We start from the raw sequence: 21970 nt of genomic DNA on the forward strand, positions 1-21970 counted from the left end.
ATAATAATAATAATAATAATAATAATAATAATAATAATAATAATAATAATAATAATAATAATAATAAAGTCATGCTTCTAGACAGTGAAAGTATGGATTCAGGTTTTATTAAATGAACGTGAAGCTATCGTTTCGCATTTTCATTAATTCAGTTAAATTTTCTCTTATTCCAAAATGGTTCCATTATTCAGCATAATTACTGCCTTAATTAGCGTATTTTAATCTTGCTGTTATTTAGTAAATCGTGTTTTCTTCTGCTGAAATGGACAATTATTACCATGGTGATTTAGTTGCCAAGGCGATCGTGTTTCACGTTATTTTTTTCTTGCCCAGAATATTAATTATAGCAATTTGAGAAAGAAGGTTATGTCTTTGCTTCTAATAAAATTGCTCGATGTATTGATTTTCCCTGATGCCAAACACAGTTTGATTCTTTGCTACAACATTGATGCACTGAAACAATTTTCATTAAATAACTGACAAAGTATAATAAATATATTCGCTAAGAATTATCATTAAATAATAGAAAAGATTGGAAGTCCATTAATTAGTTTTTATTTGTTAGAGAACTATGTTTTGAAAGGAAGGAAAAATGTAAACCTCCGCGATAGGATTATTTGGAAGAAATATTAGACAGAAATGATATTTTTCGATTTTCTTGTTCGATAGAGATCAGTCGATCTATACGATGAGTAGACGTGGGGATTTTCCAGTAATGAAACGCCTTTTTCAAGATAAGTACTCTTCTTGACCCTTCCTGTCATCCATCCATCCTCTCAAAGTACTTATCCATCTTACATATTCTATGATATGTAACTTTCATTAACGAAAATAAGAAAAAAACGAACCATAATTAGAATTAATATATGCAGTGATATTCCTTTATTTGGCCAAGGCCTGCATAGTAGATAAGGCCAAGGGAAATGCAGATTACTTTCTATCAATCTTTTAAAATAGATATCACAAGTTTCCAAAAGAATTGTTAAACATTTGCAAGATTAATTACCTTATCTGCTTGCTTTAATGCGTTGAATAAATATGTGTTAACTTTAACAGCGACGCTAATGGACCATTAATAATGGAAAAGAAGAATCTGATATTGTTATTCATGTTTTTTTTTTTCTTCTTCTGAATATTGCCGTGATTTTAAGCTGTGCTTAAATTTTACGCTGTGTGTTATAAAGTAAACGAGTTGCAAAAACTAAAGAAATTTCTATCATTAAAAAAAAAAAATTTTTTTTTTTTTTTAATAATTTCCTCTGGCAAAAGCGAAACAGACAATAAATATCGATCCTTCTGCTACAAATACTACGTAGATAATCCTTTGATGCATCACTTCCTGTTGCAAGCTCTACCCAAAATATACTGTTCATTATTTTATTTTCTTAAGATATGTTTATTTCTTCAAGAAAGCTTTAAGTTACGCAGAAATGCTTCATTGAACTGTTTACTAAAACATACAAGATGGGAATATTTAAAATTCTCAATTTCCGGTGTGTTGAAGATAGCACTTCCGGCTAAGAGATAAGAACGAAGAATACGAAACTAAATACGTCTAGAGATTTGCATCCTTCGCAGTTTCGGTAGATACTACTACTTTGAAGATGAAAGGGATCAATTTCCGGCCTTCTTAAACCATTTTCCGGCTTATGCTAAAGTGTATATTTTTGTAGTTTTCTCAGAGATACTTCAAATGTCTAAAAAAATAATAAATAAAACTAGAAAATTGGAGTTATGACACACTTTCCGTTTTGCACAGATGTAAACTAAACACGAAGTAGCTATTTAGAAGTTAATGGAATTCACGTAGATATATGATAGTAGATTAAATAGATTTAACTTCTTAAGAATAAACAATTAAATAAAGTTAAACAACGAAAGTAGAATTAAATCCTAATATAATTTGGCAATTGAAATAATATACAATAGTCATAATTGCTACCTGGAATATGCTTATGGAATCAAATATAAACTCCATACAAAATTGATATTCATACACAATGACAAATGAACTTTTATTTTACGTTCTAGTGACGCCCCCGACATTGTTCTCTGTGACTCGCAAGGCTTGCCAAAGAAATATTACGTCTTCAAGTGACGCAACATGTTATCCTATAACTGCAGACAGAAGTACTGAAAAAGAATTCTGTTTTTAAACCGAAAATATCAGCTTACGCAAAGAACTAGTAACTAGTAACATTACTGGCTTAACGGGTGAAGCAAAAGCTTTTCATATTCCCGGCTATCTTAACAGAGACTGTGAGTAGAAAGAGTTTATGAGCTATATTGCTCGCCCTGATTGGGCTAGGAGATTAATCCTCAGTGAGGGGGTTTAGGATGGCTTTAGGTCTTTTGTGCTTAGAATAGTCCGTTGCATCATAGTCAGCGGCCAGTTGGATCATTCTGTTAGGATGCACAGTTGCCTTTGAAAAGAATTTGGTTGCTATAGTCCGCATGAAGGTGTAAATATAGGGGACCTCCGTGTCGCAGTGCAGTTGGACAGTTTGGATGAACCATGGAGCGCCCAGGATCATTCTAAGATCCTGGGCGCTCAGAACAACGCATTCAGAACAACGCATTCTTGTTCTGAATGCGTTGTAATTTAATGATATTTGAGTTTGAAGTATGGCTCCAGGCCGGTGAGGCATAAGTGAGTATTGGACGAACCATTAGTTTGTATATGAGAAGTTTGATTCTGGTGCTCAGTTTGCTGTTTCTGTTTATTAGCGGATAGAGCTGGGCTATGGTTTTGGATGTGTTTGCACAGAGAATCTTGATATGGGAGTTGAAAGTCAGTTTACTGTCCATTATTACACCAAGGTACTTGATCTCTGTTTTCCACTGAATTTTTTTGTTAAAGAGGAGAATATCTTCTTTGGGAAGCACTGATCTTCTAGAGAATAAGACGGCTACGCTCTTCTGAGGATTCACCTGGAGACACCATTTGGCAAAATATTGCTCTATTTGCCATGACAGCCATTTGCAGTAGGTTTTCTTGCAGTTTCTTGATGGCTAAGTGAGGCTTTAATGATCTGGCCAATATCGCTGTGTCATCAGCGTAAAGAGCTTTAATTGAAGATAATGGGTTGTGTGGTATATCATGCAGGTATAAGGAGAATAGGATTGGTGCTAGTAAGGACCCTTGTGGAACTCCAGCCAAGATGTGTTTCTGTGAGGACACTACTCCACTTAGTCTCACTTGCATGCGCCTATCGCAGAGGTACGTCTTGATGAGTTGAATGATTCCGATTGGGATACCGGATGATATAAGCTTGTATAGTAAACCATAATGCCAAACCTTGTCAAATGCACTGGCTAAGTCTAGGAAAACAGCCCCAGTGAGTAGTATGGGTGACGGTAGTGACAAGATCAAGATCAAGATAAGATAAGGAATCGTGACGTGATTGGTTGATGACGTCATTGTGTGCATGGCTTCATGGGTGGAATGTTTGGAATTTCCCTGTGGGCAACTGTGTCACTGGCTTCAGCTCTTGTGTTTTGGTTCGCGTATGGGATTATGGGTGATGGTAGAGATAAGGATTCGTGTTGTGATTGGTGGTGCACTAGTGACAAGATGAAGATCAAGATAAGATAAGGGATCGTGTGGTGGGTGGGTGTTGTTATCAGGTGTAGATAAGTGACGTCATTTGTTATTTGTAAATAAATGTCGTCATTTGTTATTTGTAAATAAGTGACGTTGTTGTTTTGAATGGAAAGGATGATATTAGTGGATAAGAAATCATGTCGTGATTGGTGCTCACTTCTGACAAGATCAAGATCAAGATAAGATAAGGAATCGTGTCGTGGGTGTGTGTTGTTTTCAGATGTAGATAAGTGACGTCATTTGTTAGTTGTAAATAAGTGACGTTATTGTTTTGAATGGAAAGGGAAATATATTAGTGGATAAGAAATCGTGTCGTGATTGGTGCTCACTTCTGACAAGATCGAGATCAAGATAAGATAAGGAATCGTGACGTGAAAGTTTGTTGTTATTGATTTTGGAATTTTGCTGGGGCCCTTGTCTGTCAGAAATATCACGTGATGTTTTTGCTTCGTTTATTGCCTTGTGGGTGATATTTAGAGATAACAATCGTGACGTTATTGTTTTGAATGGAAAGGGAAATATATTAGTGGATAAGAAATCGTGTCGTGATTGGTGCTCACTTCTGACAAGATCGAGATCAAGATAAGATAAGGAATCGTGACGTGAAAGTTTGTTGTTATTGATTTTGGAATTTCGCTGGGGACCCTTGTCTGTCAGAAATATCACGTGATGTTTTTGCTTCGTTTATTGCCTTGTGGGTGATATTTAGAGATAAGAATCGTGACGTTATGTGTTTGGAAATTCACAGTTTCGAGGTTTTCTGAATAATTTAATTATATGCTATGTCACTCAAACATTTTTTTTTTTTCATACCTCATCTGTATTTTCTTCTATATTCATATTCTAATCAAGTTCATATTTTATTCATAATTCATCCGGATATTTTGATTTGTCTAAAAGTAAGATCTTAAAGTTCAATAAATAAATAAATCCCCCACCCCCCCCCCCCCCCACCCCCCCCCCCCCCCACCCCCCCCCCCCCCCACCCCCCCCCCCCCCCACCCCCCCCCCCCCCCACCCCCCCCCCCCCCCACCCCCCCCCCCCCCCACCCCCCCCCCCCCCCACCCCCCCCCCCCCCCACCCCCCCCCCCCCCCACCCCCCCCCCCCCCCACCCCCCCCCCCCCCCACCCCCCCCCCCCCCCACCCCCCCCCCCCCCCACCCCCCCCCCCCCCCACCCCCCCCCCCCCCCACCCCCCCCCCCCCCCACCCCCCCCCCCCCCCACCCCCCCCCCCCCCCACCCCCCCCCCCCCCCACCCCCCCCCCCCCCCACCCCCCCCCCCCCCCACCCCCCCCCCCCCCCACCCCCCCCCCCCCCCACCCCCCCCCCCCCCCACCCCCCCCCCCCCCCACCCCCCCCCCCCCCCACCCCCCCCCCCCCCCACCCCCCCCCCCCCCCACCCCCCCCCCCCCCCACCCCCCCCCCCCCACTTATCTCTACCATCACCCATAATCCCATACGCGAACCAAAACACAAGAGCTGAAGCCAGTGACACAGTTGCCCACACGGAAATTCCAAACATTCCAGACCCATGAAGCCATGCACACAATGACGTCATCAACCAATCACGTAACGATTCCTTATCTTATCTTGATCTTGATCTTGTCAGAACCGTCACCCATACTACTCCAGTGCATTGGCGCCAGTTAAAACCTGTGATGATATGTTCCACCAATCTGTGTATTTGTTGTGTGGTACTATGCAACTGTCTGAAACCAAACTGCTCCTCAGGCAGGATGTTTAACCGGAGTACAGAATCTTGAAGCCTAGTAAGAATTACCTTCTCAGCTATTTTTCCGAGATTAGAGATGAGACTGATTGGTCTGTAATTCTGTGGCAGAGTGGGATCCTTTCCAGGTTTATGAATTGGAACAATGTACGCCAATTTCCAGTAGGAAGGGAAATACTTGTAGTGAAGTATGGAGTTGATTATGTTTGCCAAATGAACAATAGCTTTGCGAGGTAGAAGTTTTATAACTTTGTTGGAGATGCCGTCGGGTTACGCAAAGAAATTAAAGCTAACGTTGTTTTATAGATATCTAAGAAATTTCGCGCTGGGTTTTTGTAAGGCAAAGCTAGTCCGATTCCTCAGTTTATGCGTTATAAACAAATCCTTCGCTGTGCTAATTGTTTATTATCCTATAGGTTGGACTGAACATTCAAAAATGTGTACTAATACGAAGATAATGCTATGTGTTACTAAATTATTATTATTATTATTATTATTATTATTATTATTATTATTATTATTATTATTATTATTATTATTATTATTTTTATAAAGCTGGAAATATACACGAGATAGTATTTTGGGCTTACTAGTTTAATTTCAATTTTGATTAAATATTTAGTTCAATTATTTTTATAAAATTTATGATTTTATAATTTTATTTTATAACTCAAATTATTAATTAAATTAAAATAAAATAAAAACTTATGTTAATATGGGAAAAGTTTCAAGACTTTCGTATTTGAAGTATTTACATTTAATCTGCAGATTCAAATGCCATGACAGCCATGAATCCCATGCAGGTAAATACGATACCATTGTATTAAACCAATTTATTATAAGACTACCAACTTAGCTTTATTTGAAAAAATTCTTTCTTAAGATTCTTCTGATAGTATAACTGGAATCATGTGAAGATCTTTTCCAAAAGAAATTATAGCTACCGACTACGCTAACGTGGCTAGTTTTCAAATGCTGGTGGAGACACTAACAGGATAAGCTAATATAATAATTTAACAAGATGGTATATGACTGAATTAGGAAAGTCAGTATAACTAGGAAGTTTTCTCCCTCTTACACACGGACTAACCTTCTATCATAATTTTTCACCTTAATTCACATATCCAAACAAACAAACAAAAAAATGTATGATGGTTTAGCATTAACCAATAAATGGCGATTTACATTTTTATCTTCATATAAGCAGGAATGAATAAATAAAAATTATTACATTATGACGTATCTTTAGATTCGATAGATGGCCCCACTTTTTTTTAAGATGATTTTGCAGTTTTTATTATTTTATTATGGAGCGATATAATACGTCGATACAAGCAGTCCCCGGCTTACGTAAATTCGGGCTTATGAAAATTATTATGAAAGGGTTAGAAAAATAGTGAATTATAAAAAATTTTTACTTAACTCCTACGTAGAGCCTGTGTAGCTCAGTGGATGTGGCGTTTGCACACCACCGCGCTTGGCCGCACGAAGGAAGACTTGGTTTCGAATCTAGTCGGCGACTAGAGGAAATTTTTCTAAGCCTTTTTTCGACCGGTTCCCGAGTTAGTCGATCTCTGGCACGGGCAAGCAGGTTTTTCCTCTCGGAAACTCGGGTTTTTCGTCCTGTAAACTCAAGAAAATCGACCGTAGAACCCACATTATTTCAGACATTAAATATATTGTGTTAGGGTTAGGGACCACGAGATGGCGGCACATTTGAGCCGTCTCTCTTCACTGCGTACCGCTTAATTAGTGATAGCCTTGGGCCATCTGTCTCTGATTGGGCACCAGTGGAGATTGAACTGCCCACTCAGTCTCCAAAAGTTAGATAGGGCTAAATGGCCTCGCCTACTCCCGTATATACGGGAATAAAAAGGCGTTAGCTGATTTTTTTTTTTAGAACTCCTACGTTATTCGCACGCCCTCTAACAGTGGTCTTCCCCACGAGGGGAAGACCACTGTTAGAGGGCGTGCTTGCACTTTCTCAGTCTACTTTTCAACACAGATTTGCTATATTTTAATGTTTATTATTATTATTATTATTATTATTATTATTATTATTATTATTATTATTATTATTATTATTAAATACCTCCATGGAATCAAAGATTCATCTTGGGAGGTTCACTATTATACACACAATTTTTCATATCATGCTTTAAATATGTTCACTGTCTCTGTGCTCACCACACTCTCAAACAATAGATTCCAATCATTCACCACTCTCATGCAAAATACCTGCTCCCCATTTCCATGCTTACTCTCCTTACTTGGCCTCTCTCCCCAACTACGACCATTCTATACAAAACGACCATTCTATACAAAACCTCCCCCACATTAATTTGGTAATTAATGTGGGGGAGTTTGACAACTTATGTGGCTTGATCATATCCCCTCTCCTCCTCCTATGCATCAATTTCTGCAAATTGCATTTTCTCAATCTGTCTTCATGCTCAACATTCCAGAGACCAGAAACAACCTTCCGCAATCATCTCTGGACCTTTTCCAATATATCTTCATGTTTTTGAAAACAATGCGACCAAGTCTGTACACAGTAATCCATATGTGGCGTGATCAAAACCTTATACAAGGGCACCATAACATCCTTACTTCTACAAGTCAGTGCCCTCCGCACTAACACAAATCCCATTATCCGCTGTGCTGTCCTCATAATTTTAGCGATATATCCACGAAAATTTAGGTCTTTGTCCACAATCACTCCCAGATCTTTCATCTCTTCTACCTCTTCCAAGATATTCCACCGATTGTATACTCTATATCCCATCTCTGCTTCCCAAATTTCAAAACCACACACTTCGTAAACATTGAATTGACATCCCCACTCATTTACGTATTCAGCTAGTGGATTCAAATCCGCTTGCAAAGCCACGGCATCTGCTCTACTCCAGATAGTTCTCCATAACTATGCATCATCTGTAAACATCTGCGTATCACCATTCAGACCTCTCCCAATGTCATTTACACACCAATTAAACAGCAATGGACCCAACACAGATCCTTGGGGTACACCACTAGTAACTTTCATCTTCGGAAATATTGCTTCTCCATACATGACTTGCTGATACCTATCAGCCAGCCAATCTCCAATTCGGCGAAGTAATCTAGTTTTCATCCCCATCCATTCCAATTTAATTACCAGCTTGTCATGTGGCAATTTGTCAAAGGCCTTTGCAAAATCTAAATATACCACAGTGTATGCAACACCCTTATCCATTGCATTTGTCACTTTATTATAAATAAATAAACAGATTGCAAAAACACAATCTTCTTTTAAATGTTTAGTGTTGCATATTTGTAGTATCTACACGGATTCTGATATTCCACAGGTCTTAAAAGTCCAAAGAGAAATAGTTGACTTTGTATTAATAAGTACATAATGAAATGCGATTTGCATGTTCATCATGTGAATGAAACTAACAGGAATAACCTTTAAAACACGTTAATGTATTACTGCGTATAGCTATTTTAAACGCGTAAGCAACATTGTGTGATTGCAGATGGACGGGTTAATCCGACTTACGTAATATTCGATTTACATCAAGTTCGCAGAACGTAACTATTACGTAAGTCAGGGACTGTTGGTATATTTTATTTTATTTATTTTTCCTGTTAATTTCCTGTTTATTTGTTTCCTGTTAATAGATGGCGATGGCTTCACAGATTTTTTGATTGCACTTCTTACATTCTTGTTCTATGTGATATCAGATGACAGTTTTTTGCTCCTTGATGAACAGAAGGAGATATGGATTTTGGAGGCATATCTTGCGTTTTTGTATTATAAAACAGAGTATTTATAAGTGCCGGAAACCGATAACTTCTAGCATACTAAAACATATATATCATTTGTATGATAAACATGTTTTAGTATGCTAAACAAAACAGAACAATAAAACTCAGCAATATGTTAAAGCATTAACCAGCCAATCTCACATGCTAATGTCACAAACTTAAGCCAAGTTGTAAAGAATAGCCATGTCACTAGGCTCACGAAGCGTTTAGTGATTTTAAAATATGATAGAATGAGTATTATTATGTAATGGGGGGGGGGGTGAGTGAATCAGGATCCAAAAGTCCAGAGAAAAGCATTGTGTTATTTAAATATATGTATAACTTAGCATCCATTTATTTTTAAATGCTAAATGTTAGGAATTTTATCTTATTTATTACTTTGCTAATATATTCATCTTAGTAACCTAATGATACATTCTTAAATCTTGCATTTCCTATCTCTTCCATTCCATAAGTGAATCTGTTGTTAATTTATTACACGCGCGCAAACACACACATGCTGTTCTACTGAATATAACGTATGTCAACTGTATCGTGCGACTTCTTTCTGTTGTTCCCTTTAGTTAATTACATCCCATTGCATGTAATTAATACACGTAAATAATTTAGCGTATACGATGTGGCTCAATAAATAAACAAGCATCAAATATCTCTCATTTCATTTTCCGCTGGTATTTTATGAATACTTCATGTGTAAAGATATTACTAGCGTATGTCGCTATTATTACAAATAATAAATGCCTTTCTCCAACGGAATATTATAGACGATTTTTATTTCTTCAAAGTTCGGTAAAGAGTGCCAAATTGATTTGCTTTAGGTGAAAAGATCTATTATTGCAGTATCAAACGAGAAAACACCTATTGTGTTTATAAAATATAAAGAATCGATTACTTGACAAGTGGGCCGGTGGCGCAATGGTAGCGCGTCTGACTCCAGATCAGAAGGTTGCGTGTTCGAATCACGTCCGGCTCATCATGCGTTCTTTATGTTTTATTTTTATTATTTTTTTTTCATGTGAGAGTTCTTAGACTCATCTAAATTAGATCTCAGGATTTCTTTATGTCTTATTAGCGATACCGATATTGTCAAAACAAACAATGGGTTGTTTGGAGACATTTTTAACTGACATATTGAAGATCGCAATCTGAATACAAGTACAGAGATCCAAAAACATTTGGCAAAATACTATAAGGTTTCGTAGTCACAGAATAATTTATAAACCGGAGCAATTGTAGTTGACTAGCTATATTTCAGGAAATACAAATATTAATTTTAGCTACTTTTTTGAAACTGTTTCTTCTACGTTTTATGAATTAAAAAAAAAACGCAACAGCTCGGAAAATCTATTACGTTACAATATGGAACATTCTCACTGGAATATCTATATCTAGTTAATCTTTCTTCTTTTATAAAAATTTTCTGTTGCCCTGATTTGACATTATTTTTTAGACTACTTGAACTGTAGCGTTCCGCGTCAAGGGGGGGGGGGAGATTGATGCCACTAAATTTTGGACATATTATTATTATGAAAACTTAAAAAAGAACGCGTTTAAAATCGTTTCATTTGATTCGTTCTGATCCTTTAGGAGCCCCGGTATTTGCTGTACTGCTGTAGACATCGCATTATAGTAAGGTCTATAATTGCTCTATAGCTAATCTATAATAATTGCATATAAGTTAATCTAGTACTAGCCATTTAACGCTTGAATCGCTTCTATTATCAATAATCTTCCTTCTTCAATTTTGAAATAAATAAATAAATACAATTATTTCAAAAAAAAAAAAAAAACTTTTTTCCAACGCCATCGTGGTTCGAACCCGAGAAATTGCAGGAAGTTTTTCTCTTAATAGTATACAAAACAAATGATCAATTTATGTTCCTGCTTTGACTGCATTCATTAAAAACATCATGAAGGTTAATATACCTGTGAATGACATTAAAATATATTAAAGTCAGCCAGTTAATTTCGTTTGCGTCGCAAACGACATTAACTGGCTATTGATTAACTGGATATTGAATCGCAGATAAATTTTCGAATATTTTAATGTACGTGAAATTCGTTTGGCAGATTTCCGACCAACTGATAATACTATCGAAGTATCTTGGAAATATTTAAATAGCATGAATTATTATAAAAATTATGTTGTTACTTTGAAATAATATTCAGGAAAATGATTAATCTACCGAAAATTTGTTCGTCTGTGCCTTGGAAAAATTTCGAAGAAGAAAAGTCTAATAATCTAAATTATTACAATCTTGATAGAAATAGACAAGTGCTGAAAGTTTATTAAGATTCATATAAAAATTCCTAACAGGAATGCGCTGGTGGCGCAATAGTAGCGCGTCTGACTCCGGCTCATGAAATTTATTATGTTTTGTTTACGTTAATTGATGCAGTGAGTATCCGCTACACGGTTGTCTAACAAAATATATAATGTGGATTTTTATAAATAATGATGTTATTCATTTTTAATCAAGTTAGTTTGCATACTAAACAAGAACCAAGATTTTTCACGAAGAACTTTTAAACTGATAATACTAGTAAAATAATTCCTACAAATTATTATTAATTTGTAGTCAGTTTCCTGCCATGATTATTAGACTTGGAAAATAACTCGCTTTATTATTATTATTATTATTATTATTATTATTATTATTATTATTATTATTATTATTATTATTATAAATTCAAGTTGGCTAAAATAATATATTTCTAGGTGACATTATATATATATTTTACATAGCACAAGGGCGCTGTGTAGGCGGATGAATGCACGCACGATGTTATCGCTGCTTCCGTTTATATAGGTTTGAAGTGGTTTTAATTCATTTTTAATTTGAAATGCTGCTATTTAATTCCACTAGTCACGCTAAAGACAGGAGCGTTTAGATCATCAAACTCGGCTAAGTAATATCCAAATTTTATGTGCTGAAAGTCATAGAGTGAACTGCTGTCACCAACCAACAAAGATCAAAGGACGTCGCCATTTTAAAAGTCGCACTACAGTCGCTAAAGGGAAGAAAGTCCAAAGGTCACAAAGACAGCGAAGGTCAAGCACAATGAGCTGTAACAAGTACAATAAGCCATTAAGCGACGAAGGGGACGGGCAGCATTGTTCTGGATGTGGCCGAAAACAACACTTCCAAAGTTCTGGGATCTCAGAGAGCACGTGGAAAGAAAAAGGAGACGCGAAACGGACCGAATGGCGCTGCCTACAATGCCGTGAGAAAATGAAGAACAAAAAACAGACACCAAAGAAAAGCAACGATGCACATCAAAGTAAGTCCCTTCCTGACTCTAAAATTACAGACAACTTAGACTCTTTCAAACTTATGGTTAAAGATTTGCTAAATACACACATGGAACAAATTAACAAAAAATTCGAGGAGTATGAAAAGTACATGCAATAGAATACTAATATGTTGAGGGAATCCCAATCGCTCGTTTACCAGTAGAAGATTGAGAGACTATTCTTGCAGCAAGCAAGAAAACAAGGCCGACAACACCGATCCTGACTGACAAGAAACTCCCAACACCAATCTATATATCTGAACACTGGATCCCATACTCTAAAAATCTTTTATACCAAGCAAGGAAGACAAAAACAGAAAAAACTACAAGTTCCTGTGGACAAAGAATTCACAGATATGTATGAGAAAGAATGAAAACACTCGAGTTTATATAATTGCAAAAGAATCCGACCTACACAGACTACCAATATAAAACACTAATTCTTCACATCCTTAAGAACAAGATTAAAAATCACTTAAAAACTATATATTGGAGACTTCAAATATAGGCGAACATATCTAGTAAGACAATATAAACTTCAAGGTCTTTGACTCTTTCAAGAAATGGTCAGACAACATTTCCGCCAATACCAACTTCACTATCATACACACAAACATAATAAGTATAAAAAAACACTGTCTTACACTGATAAAACTGCTCAACTACACCTTGACAAACATAGATGCGCTAATACTTACCGAAGTTGCAATAAACGACACAGAAATTTACGCATACAACATAAATAATTATGGTAAAAGAAACGGTACTCAGAACTACAGACCAATAGCTACCCTACCAGTCATTTCAAAAATTCTAGAAAAAATAACACACACCAGAGTGCAGAACTATTTACAGAAGTACAACATCATCTCACAAAACCAATACGGCTTTAGAAAACAAAAAGTACCATCACTTTATTAGAAGACATCGCCGACACAATAAACAAAGCTCTCGACAAAAACAAGTACGCCGTCCTTATACTGCTTGACTTAACCAAAGCATTTGATACACTTTGAACATGACATACTACTCACCAAACTATACTCAATAAGTATAAGAGGAACACTGCATACATGGTTCAGGAACTACCTCTCAAACAGAACACAAGTAACAAAAATAGGTACATGTCACAGTCGGAGTATACAAATAAAACACGGTGTACCTCAAGGTGCCATATTATCACTCACTCTATTCAACATATACATTAACGATGTTCATAACATATCCATAAGAAGTCAAATATTTCAGTACTCAGATGACACCGCACTACTAGCAATCCACACAGACATCAATACGGCTCTCTCCAAAGCACAACAAGACCTAAATGAAATCACAACATACTTCTACCAAAACGCAATTCTAATCAACGGCATCAAAATACTGATGTTGATAATACACAACCCAAGAATGATGCGCCTTCACCACTATCGATACACTGTCACACATACCACTGCATTAACAACAAAAATACCTGCCGATGTCCCGAAATCAAACCTGTAATACATGCAAAATACCCCTTGGTCTCTATATTGATTGCCACCTTAAATGGATAAAACATACAGAATACCTATATACCGTACTCCGGATCATCGCAGCAAAACTCTTCCAAGTAAAAGACATTATTCCATCCAACATAAAAAAAAAACTCCTGTATCACGGTATCTGCGAATCCCTACTCAGATACGGAATAACAGTCTATGCAAATACATCAAACAACCACCTAACAAAATTAGAAACATTACACAGAAAAATCGTGTCAACAATAATCTAGACACCTTACACACAACAACCAATATCCGACAAGCACATGGCGACACACAGAATTCTGAGCATTAAAAACCTGAAACACCACATGATGTTAACAAGGAATTACTTCAACATCACCTATCGAAACAACAGAGACACATATCGTATAACACGACCTACAACAACTCTCTACATCCCCACACCCTTCAACAACTCATACGGTTCTTTTGTGAGATCACGTCAGATACCCACCCAACTCAACAACCTACCAAGAAATTTAAAACACAGATAACTACAGAACATTAAAAAACGAACTCTGAAAAATATACCAACAAAGTTAAGATACCGTTAACACTAATATACACATCACAAATCACAAGCATCCAATGCCTACATCCCATACATAAACAGTAGCAACAACATAAATAGTGAAGGCTAAATCCCACTCTCTTCATAAAAGCTAACCCAAGCTTCGAAGTAGGTGGGATTAACTTGCTTCACCCATCTACACGTGATCCTTATAAACAAATGCAGAAATTTGTTTGCATAATCACTCTTTCTCAAACTTTGAAAAAAAAATTATACAAAAAATTCTGTATAATCTTCATTGTTAATATTAGAACATGTGTTGTAAATACATAATATAAAGGCAAAAAAGTATTCTTAAAAATTTGAATTGAAATCCAATGTAGAAATTGCAGCACTTAGTGCTGAACTCTGTAAAATTATAAGGTGCAATGTCACACAAGATGTTTATTGTATGTATAAATATTTTAGCAATCAATAAATTATTATTATTTTTTTTTATTCATATAATTGATGCACAGTCAAAACGAGAAATCATTTAAACAAGAATTTGACTGGTGATAACTATTGCGATAACTTTGGTGTGCTTTAGCCACAGCCGCCGTCCAACTTCGATTGCCAGATCTCGATATTTAGTAATTTTTTCCAGTTCTTTGTTGTTAATGTTGTTATCACTGGGTCCTGCGATATCGATAATCCAAACCTGTCGATGTTCGATAATTGTGATGTGAGGTCTATCGTGTTCCAAATGCCGATCAGTTTGTATTCTAAAGTTCCCAGAGAATTTTTGCTTTATCGTTTTCCAATCCAGTCTCTATTTTATGTTGCCGCCAGTTATCAGAAGTGGGAAAGCCATATTTTTTGCATACATGCCAATGAATTATTGTGGCCACTTGATCATGGCGGTATTTATAGTCAGTTTGAGCTATCTTGCTGCAGGCACTGATTAGATGTTCTACGGTCTCATCTTTCTGATCGCATAATCTGCATTTTCTGTTATTTTTAATGTTCAGAATTTTTGCTTTCATTGCATTAGTTTGTAATGCCTGTCCTTGAGCTGCTAGAATAAATCGTTCTGTTTCTTTTTTAATGTATCCATATTGTAGCCATTGCTACGTTTTGTTCAAGTCAATTTTTTCCCTCAGTATCCCGAAGAAATTGTCTATGCAAGGCAAGGGTTTATTTTTCCAGCGCACATATCGGTTATTTTACTGTTCACATCATCATCATCATCAACAACAACAACTTCCTCCCTACTACTCATAACTAGAAAGAAAGAAGAAAAAAAACATTGCTCTTACTCCTTGTTAACCACACCTATTCAACTTCCACAAGTGATGCCCTGTTGTAATCCTTCCATGAATTAAAAATTTTTTATATATCTGTTTTTATCAAAATCTAGTTAATCATTTATGTCCTCATCAGATCCATCTCTTCTCTGTTCATTGTTCGGTCTCTACTGTCTACACTTCCTTAATCAATCCTCCCATTCAGAATTCAGTGTTCCTGATATCAGCTTAATTATTCACATTTTCTATATTTCTGTACCTTTTTCACGTGCCCCTGAAACTCAGGTGACCAAATCTGTGTCCATCTTTTCAGATGCATTCAAATTAAGGACTTTCCCCTAAATTTGACTGCATCCAAACAACTTAACCATATTCCTACTCTCCAGTCCTGGTCTTATGCGTTATCATGCTATCTTTATAACATTTCCTGAATTTTAACTCTCTATCTATCATTAAACCCAGATCCTTTGACTCTTCGGTGTCCTTGAACTCAGTCTTACTAATGTCATAAACAGTCCATCAGCTCCGCGTCCAACAAAACTTTACCTTTGGAAGCCTTGCATTTATAGCACAGTAATTATTTTCGCTCTTCTCAACTTTCCATATTCAGCAATCAATCGTTTATCTCTCCTTCAGTCCGTGTACAATACCATTAATACAGTAAATAAATAATAATAGCTCAAAGTTCGAGCTTTTTACCTTTATCCCCCCTTCGAATACGTTTCCTACATACTGCTGTTTGGTATTTGTCATCTATTTATAAGCATCTTAATTTATTCATGAAATTGCAGTATAATCAGGGGCGATTCGTTCATAGGCACTGCAGAACTGCAGCACCCCCAATTTTTCTCGATATATAAATATATTTATTAATTTATTTATATTTGCTTGTAATATTTAATTTTATCATCAACCATCCTATACAATTCTCTTATTTTGTATAAAAAATAATAAAAATCCATCCTGTAGCACTTAGGAGGGCGAAAGACGCTAGCAGCACTGCGTTTATCACAGTGTCTTATTGCTACGCGCGCAAGCATATGCACGTCATAGTGAGATGCGAGCTATTAGCGTAATGCGGCACTGTCCGTCGCGCAGTTCCACTGTTGTTTATATGCAGTTTGCACCTGTAATAGAGTGTTCGTAGTGCTCATCGTGTTTACTCCGTCTCTTTAAATATTTGGACATTACAATTAAAGACATAACCTTTGTTATAGTAATATTTAAGTAATTTTGAATTATACCAAACTGTATAATTTTATCGATAATAAACAATATTTTTATATGTTTAATTTTTTAAATGTTTACCATATTTTAATATTTTATCCAAACACGTATGCACTGTACTTACAGTGTGTATGTATATTTCGAAAGTTGCAGCACCCCCCACGATTTCAAGCCACGAGCCACCACTGAGTATGATATAGTGTGAAAGGCTTTACCAAAAGTCCAGGTATACCACAAGAAGAACATTTCAGTAAAGCCAAGACTAAAATGCTGAATAAAGTTCTCCATAAATAAACTCCCCAGTATTCTTAAAACATATAGTAACAAAACTGATGGCACATTGATTATCAGTTTTTAAATGAAGAGCGATACTAATATAAACATTGGACTTAAGCATTGGACATAAGCCTGGTCACGCAAATGACTGAAATGAAATCGTAAAATATAGGGGGGAAAGGGAAAAAAAAGTGGAATAAATGCAAATATGAACAGACGGCTGTAATGGTGACCTGCAACACGTAAGGACACACTTCAGTGTAGGTTACGTCCCTCAAGTGCAGACCACACCAATCGCGTGCTACTCAATACGACTTTTTACAAGAAAAACTCATTTCAGATTACGAACAGTTAAAATTTGGGTCAAGGCTAACACACGCACACACACACACACACACACACCACACACCACGATGAAGACGAGACGTGATTTTATTCAAGATTAGCATCGAACGAGGAGAATATTAGAGAAAGTGCTCGGATTAGAATCTTAAGTTGTACGAAAAAGCTCATGTTCAAAAAAAAAATAATGATTTGCCGTGCTTGCGTGTCTGAAGGTATTAATAAAGAGAAAAAAAACGAACGCAGAAGAACAATGGTAAGTTTGCTGGACTTTCACCGATAAAAATTGATTACGCAAGTTGCGTAATGTTCGTTATTGGGAACGGTTACGTTGCGTTTCGAATACAAATCAAGAAAAAAGGTCGGCAAAAATTACTTTGCCGTGACTTAATTTTAACTTCTCATTATCACTAATGAAATGACTAAGTAGAACTTGCCATTATTAGAAAGATCGCCTTCGTTGATTGTAGTATTAGCAACCAAAAACTATAATCTTTTATTTTTCAGGAAATAACGAAAATGCTTTTTAAACTGCAAAAGATACGATGACGTCTGTTGTATCTGATTATTTTGATTTTTTTTTTTCCTTTACTTTTTCTGTTACCATGGCAACTTTGCTTGATGTCAGAATTCATAAAGCCAGTGCCTCGTACATTTCACCTGATCAGGTTGTCTTTACCACAGCAGTGGTAGCAGCAGATAGTGACTGTTATTCTAGTCATGTCTTTCATCTCTTAAACCGACTGATCGAGTTTGATGAAATTTTTGTCAGGAGAATGTTTATTAAAATACAAGATATTTCATCATCACCTGACCGATTACAAATGCTTATACTTCTAATGCTAGTTTAGAAAGTGTAACATAACATTATCCTCCGCATGAGACCGGATAACTCACCTTCAGATTCAAAAAAAAAAAAAAAAAAAAAAAAATCTTCGCATCTTTGTGTGTCAGTGAATGATATTTGATTAATATTATTCAAGGATTAACCGATTATCATAGAAAACAGCATGCTTATACTTATTCTATAGGACTTTTAATTTGAATATTAAACAATGTCTACTTTAAAATATATTGCACGCCTTTTGCCTTTTACAGATCGATTACTATTGGAAGTACCCTTTTTGTCTATCAAGCTCCATATATTTGTAAAAATCTTTATATGGACTTTTCTTCAATTGAATGTGAGTTAGCCGATGTTATACGGAGATAGTAGGGTTCCCATTGCTAGAAACTCGGATTTTTCATCCCGCATACAAGCAAATAGGCCAAAAAGAACATGCACAATTTACAGACGACAAATTACCATTGGTGATGTGCAATGATGGTGTTGGGTGTTGTGTGTAGTTGGTGGATTAAGTGGTGAAGGTGGTGAGTCGGTTGTAGTAGAGTGAAGTGCCCACCATCGACGGGTCCTTGGAGGTGTCACGTGATAATAATAATTATACCAATAAGATCGCTTTCCCATGTGCTTTGTTTTCAACTGAATTATAATGATGGAATTATATTTAAAAAAATTCAATATTCTTAAAAGATAGCAGTAATTCATTAGTGTAATATCGTGTGAGCATAATCACATGATATGCAAATATAAACTTCAGTAGACGTAGTTTTAGTAATACGCCGATACCAATGAGACTCTATAATAGATCTACTCCATTTGGACTCAGATTTTCATCAGAGAAGAGCTGAAAGAGAGGTCGAACGTGACCATGCATTGTAAATCTGAATTCAGATGGATTATCATGGCATTCAGCTCTCTCTCCAAAGGGCATTCACTGTACAGAACGCTATAGTCAAGCGAAAGCAGACGGACGTGCTAATGTCGATTGGCAAACGAGCAGTCTCGAAGTCTTGATCTTCACCCTGTTGAACGCCTCTGCTGTCTGCATTGCATCAACAGCATGTAGAGTGAGATATTTTTGCTGAAACATGTCACAAATGAGTGCAAAGTATCTTATGTACTTGATGTTATGTTACTTTTAAACCAGAAAGGAATATCACTATATCAAAACTCAAATATTTGTTTTTTAAAAAAGTACAATACTGCAGTAAACAATATTGTAAATAATACTTTATTCTTTGAGGTTAAAAAAAAGTTCAGCTCGGCCTACACCAGTATATAACTCGGATATTTCTGGAGTAACTGTAACCACAGTTATTCCATTAATAAATAGTTGCTTCTTTTAAACTCATGTATACGCTGTATCGTTATAGGAAAACATTTAATGGCATCAGGGGATCCATAGTGGTCATGCCTCCTGTAGAATTAAACCATTCACCTCCTCCAGTTTATTTAAATTCATTATACCAACTCTAGATAAACTCATCTTCAAGATATATTGATCGAAAGATGGCAAGTTACATCTTAGATATTAAATAGAAAAAAAAAATACATTCCTAGTCTTGAAAGTTAATTTCATCACGTGTTATGTGTTATTACCCATAATAACACATAATTGATCAATAACACCTAACGTAATAACTGTCAAAACCTTCTGTTGGAAGTCTAAATACTTATCGCCTGAATCCTTTAGCATTAATAAAATATTATACTCATAGAAATAAAGTTCGTGGATTAATGTTATTAATAACATTGTATTTATAAACTAATGTGTATTATTTAATCTTTTTGTTGTTATTGTGTCACCTTCTATTTCGTAAATATTAACTCCTATCTTGCTCGTTGTGCCCTCTAGCGGTCAATTTTATTTTGTTTTGGAATATCATTCATTGATATACAGTATATAACATACTGTATATATATTAATGACGTAATACTTTATTGTTATTTACAAAATAAAATATTATATTCATAAAAATGCAGCTCACGGTTTGAAGCTATTAATAAAATATCGCATTTCTAAACCGATGTACATTTTTAAATACTTTTGCTGTGATTTTGTTGCATTATAATGCGTAATATTAATTTTTATCTTCTCGTAGTGCCCTCTTACGGTCATTCTAATTCAATTTTGTCATCCACTCATTTACTAATAATTTTAAATCACTTTGGCTTATTTTGACGATGGAATTCGATATTTTATTAACTTCAGACACTAATTTGGTTTCTACTTACATGCGAGGCATTGAAAAACACGAAAACAACTTCATGGAAGGCAGGGGACTGATTATGTCATGTGGACATTTACTCTGAGTGATAAATGATGAAGTTTGGCAACTGTACGACGGACTGGCAAACCTCCAGTCTACAAAACATCATTAGACGGTAGGCCAAACGAACAAAATAAACTGGGTAGCGTACGAAATTTGAGAAATAAGCTACCCAAGTAAAGGAAGTCATTACCAACTCTTGATACCAGTGAGACCTCCACAGAACATCAACAAACTCGGTAGAAAACTGGGATATGAATCAACAGGCACAGAAAGGAGTTGAAAATAAATTCGGGAACGACAATCTGCCTTTTAAATATTTGGAAATGAAGGAAGTTTGATAATGTTTTGCATCCATCGCAAATAGAGTACTCTCGGCCAATACTTATCAGTTAACTGGCGCGTATTATAATCAGGTCGTTTCCTGTCGGTGAGGACAAGTCTGCAGCACCGAGATAAGAGGCACGCGAAGGGATTGAATATAAAATCACTGGAGACTCACCTTAGACGCCAACGCAAACATCGGTTTGATGAAGAAGGAGGAAGTTGTAGGCAGACAAAGTGAAGGAAGGCGAACTGTCTTAGTATCTCAACAAGATTATCTGACAGTGCAAGAAGACTGGAGTGACAGTTTACATAATTTCAGTTGTGTTTAAGATTATACATTCTTAATAGGGATTTATTATATCTATGAATGCATGTACTTTTCCTGTTTTTTTTTCTGTCTTAAGAGTGGGAAAAGTAACCGAATCCGTATGAGACCGATTAACTCATCCTTAGTTCGAAAATCCTTATAAACGTGTCCTCGCATCTTAATTTGTATTTCTGTATTTTTTTAAATAAAGGATGGAGTGGAGATTATTATTATTATTATTATTATTATTATTATTATTATTATTATTATTATTATTATTATTATTATTAAGAGAGACCTTCTACTCATCGAGGGAGGCCATATACTACACACACGCACACACACCAGATATCATACTTATTCTTGAATTCATTCACACTGCTTGCACTCACAACATCCAATGGCAACTCATTCCAATCACGCACCACCCTATGAAAGAAAAATCTAGCCCTCACACCCTTCTGGGCGGCCTTCATTCTCAGCTTCAAAGGATGCCCTGTCGTCCTTTCCACACCTCCATAAATTGAAAAATTCCATTAAATGAAATCCTGTATGAACCTTTCAGAAGTTTGTAAGTCTCAATCATATCATCCCTCT

At 36.1% G+C, this 21970-nt stretch overlaps 1 long non-coding RNA gene and 1 other non-coding gene across 5 annotated transcripts in view; one reads left to right on the forward strand and one right to left on the reverse strand.

Annotated features, from left to right (window-relative positions):
* The window catches only part of LOC150106857 (uncharacterized), a 192931-nt gene that overhangs the window by 91180 nt on the left and 79781 nt on the right, over positions 1-21970 (reverse strand). The gene's annotated exons all lie outside the window — the stretch shown is intronic.
* TRNAW-CCA (transfer RNA tryptophan (anticodon CCA)) lies at positions 10047-10118 on the forward strand. The gene has a single exon. It is a non-coding gene; the product is annotated as a tRNA-Trp (tRNA).

The sequence above is a fragment of the Typopeltis vanoorti genome, chromosome 5 (genome assembly GCF_054136105.1).
Source record: "Typopeltis vanoorti isolate ZY-2024b chromosome 5, IOZ_Tvanoo_1.0, whole genome shotgun sequence".
NCBI classification, from domain to species: domain Eukaryota; kingdom Metazoa; phylum Arthropoda; class Arachnida; order Uropygi; family Thelyphonidae; genus Typopeltis; species Typopeltis vanoorti.